Source organism: Puma concolor, chromosome D1, assembly GCF_028749965.1.
Source record: "Puma concolor isolate L17-30 chromosome D1, mPumCon1.1.hap2, whole genome shotgun sequence".
NCBI classification, from domain to species: domain Eukaryota; kingdom Metazoa; phylum Chordata; class Mammalia; order Carnivora; family Felidae; genus Puma; species Puma concolor.
In genome coordinates, this window is record NC_141676.1 from 171,878 (window position 1) to 177,299 (window position 5,422).

Below are 5,422 nucleotides of genomic sequence, written 5' to 3' on the forward strand. Positions count from 1 at the left end.
AAGCTGTCAGCACAAAGCCTGATGCAGGGCCCTAACTCATGAACCATGAGATCATACCTGAACCGAAGTTGGATGCTTAACCGACTGAGCCACCAAGGCGTCCCTCCTTTTGCTTCTTTAAAATGTGGTTACTGGGGCGCCTGGGTGGCGCAGTCGGTTAAGCGTCCCACTTCAGCCAGGTCACGATCTCACGGTCCGTGAGTTTGAGCCCCGCGTCAGGCTCTGGGCTGAGGGCTCGGAGCCTGGAGCCTGTTTCCGATTCTGAGTCTCCCTCTCTCTCTGCTCCTCCCCTGTTCATGCTCTGTCTCTCTCTGTCCCAAAAATAAATAAACGTTGAAAAAAAAAAATTAAAAAAAAAAAATAAATAAAAAAAAAATAAAAAAAATAAAATGTGGTTACTGGAATATTTAAAATTGGGTTTGTGGAAAATAAATTCAAAATGAATTAAAGACTTAAGTGTGAGACAGGGAATCATTAAAATCCTAGAGGAGAACACAGGTGGTAACCTCTTTGACCTTGGCCACAGCAACTTTCTTCTAGAGATGTCTCCTGAGACAAGGAAAACAAAAGCAAAAATAAACTATTGGGACCTCTTCAAGGTAAAAAGCTTCTGCAGTCAAGGAAACAATCAACAAAACTAAAACGCAGCCTATGGAATGGGAGAAGATATTTGCAAATGACATGTCTGATAAAGGGTTAGTAACAAAAATCTATAAAGAACTTATCAAACTCAACACCCAAAACACAAATAATCCAGTCAAGAAATGGGCAGAAGACATGAATAGACATTTTTACCAACAAGACATCCAGATGGCCAACAGACACATGAAAACATGCTCAACATCACTCAGCATCAGAGAAATACAAATGAAAACCACAATGAGATACCACCTCACACCTGTCAGAATGGCTAACACTAACAACACAGGAAACAACACGTGTTGGTGAGGACGTGGAGAAAGGGGAACCCTCTTGCACTGTTGGTGGGAATGCAAGCTGGTACAGCTGCTCTGGAGAACAGCGTGGAGGCTTCTCAAAAAACTAAAAACAGAACTACCCTACGGCCCAGCAATTGCACTACTAGGTATTTATCCAAAGTTTACAAAACCACTAACTCAAAGGGATATGTGCCCCACGCCCCCGTGCTGATAATAGCTGAAGTATGGAAAGAGCCCAAATATCCATCCGCTGATGAATGGGTAAAGAAGACGTGTGTATATACAATGGAATATTACTCAGCCGTAAAAAAGAAAGAAGCTTTGCCATTTGCAATGACATGGATGGAGCTAGAGTATTATTCTAAGGGAAATAAGCCAGTCAGACAAAGACAAGTATCATATGATTTCACTCAGATGTGGAATTTAAGAAACAAACAAATGGACAGAGGGGGGAAAAGAGAGAGGGGCAAACCAAGAAACTGTCTCTTAAATACAGAGAACACACTGATGGTCACCAGAGGGGAGGTGGGTGGGGGATGGGTTAGACAGGTGATGGGAATCATGGAGGGCACTTGGATGAGCACCGGGTGATGTATGGAAGTATTGAATCACTGCATTGTGCACCTGAAACTGATATTAAACTGTATGTTAACTAATTGGAATTTAAATAACAACTTTAAACAATAAAATAGGTTTGTGGCCTCCACCCTACCAAAGTCACGCCGTGGACGGTCTGTTGGTGGCAGATAAGAAGACGTGGTCCTGGCAAGGTGTCATCTGGCCAGGTACCAAGAGGAGGGCATTTGGGAGAGACTCACACTTCCCTGCTCTCATGCATCTTTCACGGATGGGCCAGAGTGTCTCCCCGCATCTGACTCTGGCCCAGGGCAGAGAGATCACACAGCTGCCCATCTGCCCCCCAGTCCCGGCAGCAACTTGTCAGATTGCCTTGGAACCTTGCTCACAACAGGACGTGCTCTTCCTATTTAAAGTCTTGGAAATTTTGCAAGACTTTTTCTAATGAATTTCCAAGAGCAGATAAGCAGAGGGAAATAACAAACCAGTAACAGAAAAATTACCTGACTTTCTAACTGCATAGGGAAAGAAGACTGATATTTCTGCGAACCTACCCAAATGACTACTCTATCAAACCAAATATCTCACATGTGTGGGGTGCAGGAAGACGTCTCTTCTTCCTCTTGTGAAGCCCACATTCTGGAACTTCATGAATTAGCGTTTTAAGGGAAAAGGTCTCTTACTGGCCAAACAAGCAGGGAATAAATAGGGTTTCACTTCACAAAGAAATAAGGAGCAGATGGCATTCGGCCTCCACAAAAGCAATCTGAAAGACTCTCCCTTAGTAGGCTCCCGGTCTCCCTGGAGGTGCGGAGTCGAGAATACGGTATCATCCAAGGCCACAGCCCCGCCCGTCCCCAGCCCGGGCTGCGGTGCTGGCTGCACAAGAGGTGCCTTCCAAAGCTGCGGTCGTGCAGTGCGCCTCAGGGTCAGCTGGACAGGCAGAGCTTGGAGACGAGGCCTGGACAAGCACAGAAGATTGGGACAGACATGACAGAAGACCTGGAGACCAGGGCAGAGGGTGGAGAGTGTTCCTCGGTGAGTTTCAGGGGTGGGGGGCTCTGCTCTCTTGCACACCCACACACCCGGCCCTGGAGGCTGGGGGTGCTGGTGGTTCGGCCCTCCAGAGCCCCCCTCCCGTCCCCTGAAACCTGCCAGGTCCTTGGAGCCCCATCAGCTCCACTCTGCAGAGGTCATCTGTGCCAGCCACCAAGACGGCAGCTGTCTTTGCGCTTCGCGATGGCAGGAAAGCCCTTCCCCACCCCCCTGAAGTTAGTCGAGACCGGGACTCTGCTGCCAGGGAAACAGGGTTCTAAGTGAAAGGGCGTGTCTTCCAGGCAAGAAGGGTGGCGCGCGGTTCACCACGTTCCCGGGGCGCTGGGGCGCTCGCGGAAGCAGAAGCTCCACCCTCGGTCCCTGAGGGCAGCCCACGGACCCCCTGGCAGTGCAGCCCCACATTTGAGGGGCAGCACGGGCAGGAAACAAAGCTTTCTCTGAAGTCCCTGAGACTTGGGATTGTTCGATACCGCAGCACAGTCTAGCCCACCCTGACTTTCACAGGGACTTGATGCCATCTCGTAAAACTTTGAAAATGCGGCCTCGGCCTCCCGCAACAAAGACACTCTTCTTGGGGCTGGAAAGACTGACCCACGTAAAGCCGTGTGCAGCTTGACTGGGCCGCAGGGCCCAGATGGCAAACCTTGCCCCCTGGGTGTGTTGTGAGTGTATTTCTGGATGCAATTAACATGTGAATCGATGGACGAGTGAGGCAGGAGCACCCCCCCCCCCCACCGCACCTGCTCCGGTGTCGGGGCGGGGTTGGGGGGGGTGCTCCTCCAATGTGTTGGAGGCCTGACTAGAACACGAATGTGGAGTAAGGGAGAATTCACACTGCCCGCCTCGCTCTGAGCTGGGACTTCCGTCTCCTCCTGCCGCGGGACTCCGACTCGGGCCGGAGGGCACGCTGGCTCCCGTGGGCCTCCAGCTTGCAGGTGGCAGACGGTGAGCCTTCCGAACCACACGAGCCGACTCCCTGTGTGACTCATTTCTCTGGGGAAGCCAGACTAACACAAGCAGTGAGGAGAGCAGACGGTGGGTCGCCCGCCCTGTGCCGTTCGGAGGAAGGACTGCAATATAATGATTTATAAGAAATAGATACTTGTCATCAGACCGCCAAATACAGTTCTCAGGCACATCTGGTCTTCATGCACAGCTCCCGAGAAAAGGTGACACAGGGTCTTGTTATTAGTGACGGTGCTGCCGGACCCACCCACGGGCGGGACGGTTGGAGCTTTCCATGCCCCCAGAGGTTGAATCAGCAACGGCCAATGACTTAGTCAATCATGACTATACATTAAAGCCCAAGAGGACAGATTTCTGGTCCTTTTTATCTTTTCAGACGTCCTCCACGCGGGGGACCAGAACTCTCCCACGTGCCACCAAGCTCCACAAATACGGACGCTCCTCTGGGAGACTGTTGATTTGTGCCCTCGGTCACACCCTTCAACACACTGGTCACCATAAGGAAGTGTTTCCCTGAGTTCCGTGAGTCGCTCTAGTAAAGTAAAAGAACGTGAGGTGAGGGTTGGAGCCTCCGGTCCGTCAAGATCTCTGGTGACGGCCTGGGGCTTGTGACTGGCATCTGACGTGGGGCCGGGAGCTGTCTTGCAGGACTGATTCTTCAACTGTGGGCTCTGACACTATCTCTGGGCAGACAGTGTCAGAACAGAGTTCTCTGACACCCAGCTGGCATCCAAGAATTGGTTGGCGCTCTGGGTGGGGGAGCACCCCCATGTTGGAATTCGGTCCAGGAACCCGGACAGACAGACCAAGAGCCTAAGAAGCGGGCAGCCCCAGGGTAAGATGGGGGACAGCCCTGTGCACGGCTCACCGCTGCCTGCGTCTTTGGCCTCGTGCGCTCAGGACAGGACTGGCTGCTGACTGAGCAGGAACAGAGAAACCGAGAAAGCCCAGACCACCGTTAGAAGAGGCGACAGCTTTTCTACCTTAACCAGTAAAAGATGAAATGGCAGACTCCTGAGTTCTAAGGCTGAGCGTTGCTGCGAGAATCCGATCAGCGGTGTGGCCCGGGCACCCGAGCCTCACAAGCCGGGCACCTGCAGTCCGGGTTGAGGGCGGAGGGTGATAAAGGGAAGAGACACAGCACAGCTGAGCACCAGGAAAGAGGGAGCTAACGGTGTGACTCTTGGCACATGAACCTGACGGAAATTAAACCGACATCTTAAAAGTTGATTACATACATGGAGGACTTCTATCGCCCCGAGGAAGCTGTGACCCCAGTTGCCCAGCACCCTGCTTTGAGAGGGTGCAGACGAGGGGTGTGGGAGCCCCTCCCGGGGGCATCCCCTCCTGGGGGCACACTCCAGGTCCAGGCTAGGACCGTGCCCACCTGGGGTCAGGGGTTCTCACCACAGCCACCTGGAGGGATTTCAGAATTCCTGCTCTGGTCCCCCCTCCAACCAGTGCCATCCCTGCTCTTCGGCTGAGTGCCGGGGGTGGGGGGGAGGTGACTGGTTCGTCTTTTCAGTTCTGAGTTCTCCCACTTGAGAGGAGACACATCTGGGCTGGAAATGGCGACTTTGATCACTTTTGATCTTCATAAAACTGGAGACTTCGGGATGGTGCTGTCAACATGTGATGGTCCTTAGTCCTGTCCGCCAAACACCTCTGGCTCTCCTGGGCTGGGGTAGGGTTGTATCTCCCCGTCCCCTGGAATCCAGGCTGTGACTCCCTGGGTGCCCTTCCTCCTGCCCCAGTGACCGCGGAGACACATGTCAAGGTAGAACCTTATGTGGTCCCTGCGTGGCTCTGCAAGGGTGCAACGAGGGCGGGACAGAGGTCCTCCAGGCTGTGTGCTGCGCAGCCTCGCGCAGCCGACCCTGACTGAG

At 52.6% G+C, this 5,422-nt stretch overlaps 1 long non-coding RNA gene across 1 annotated transcript; it reads right to left on the reverse strand.

The window, feature by feature from the left end:
- Window positions 1-385: 385 nt before the first annotated feature.
- LOC147576270 (uncharacterized) lies at window positions 386-2,767 on the reverse strand. The gene is made up of 2 exons (XR_015240620.1): window positions 2,232-2,767; window positions 386-549 (listed from the first exon to the last, which is right to left on the reverse strand). It is a non-coding gene; the product is annotated as an uncharacterized LOC147576270 (long non-coding RNA).
- Window positions 2,768-5,422: the final 2,655 nt, after the last annotated feature.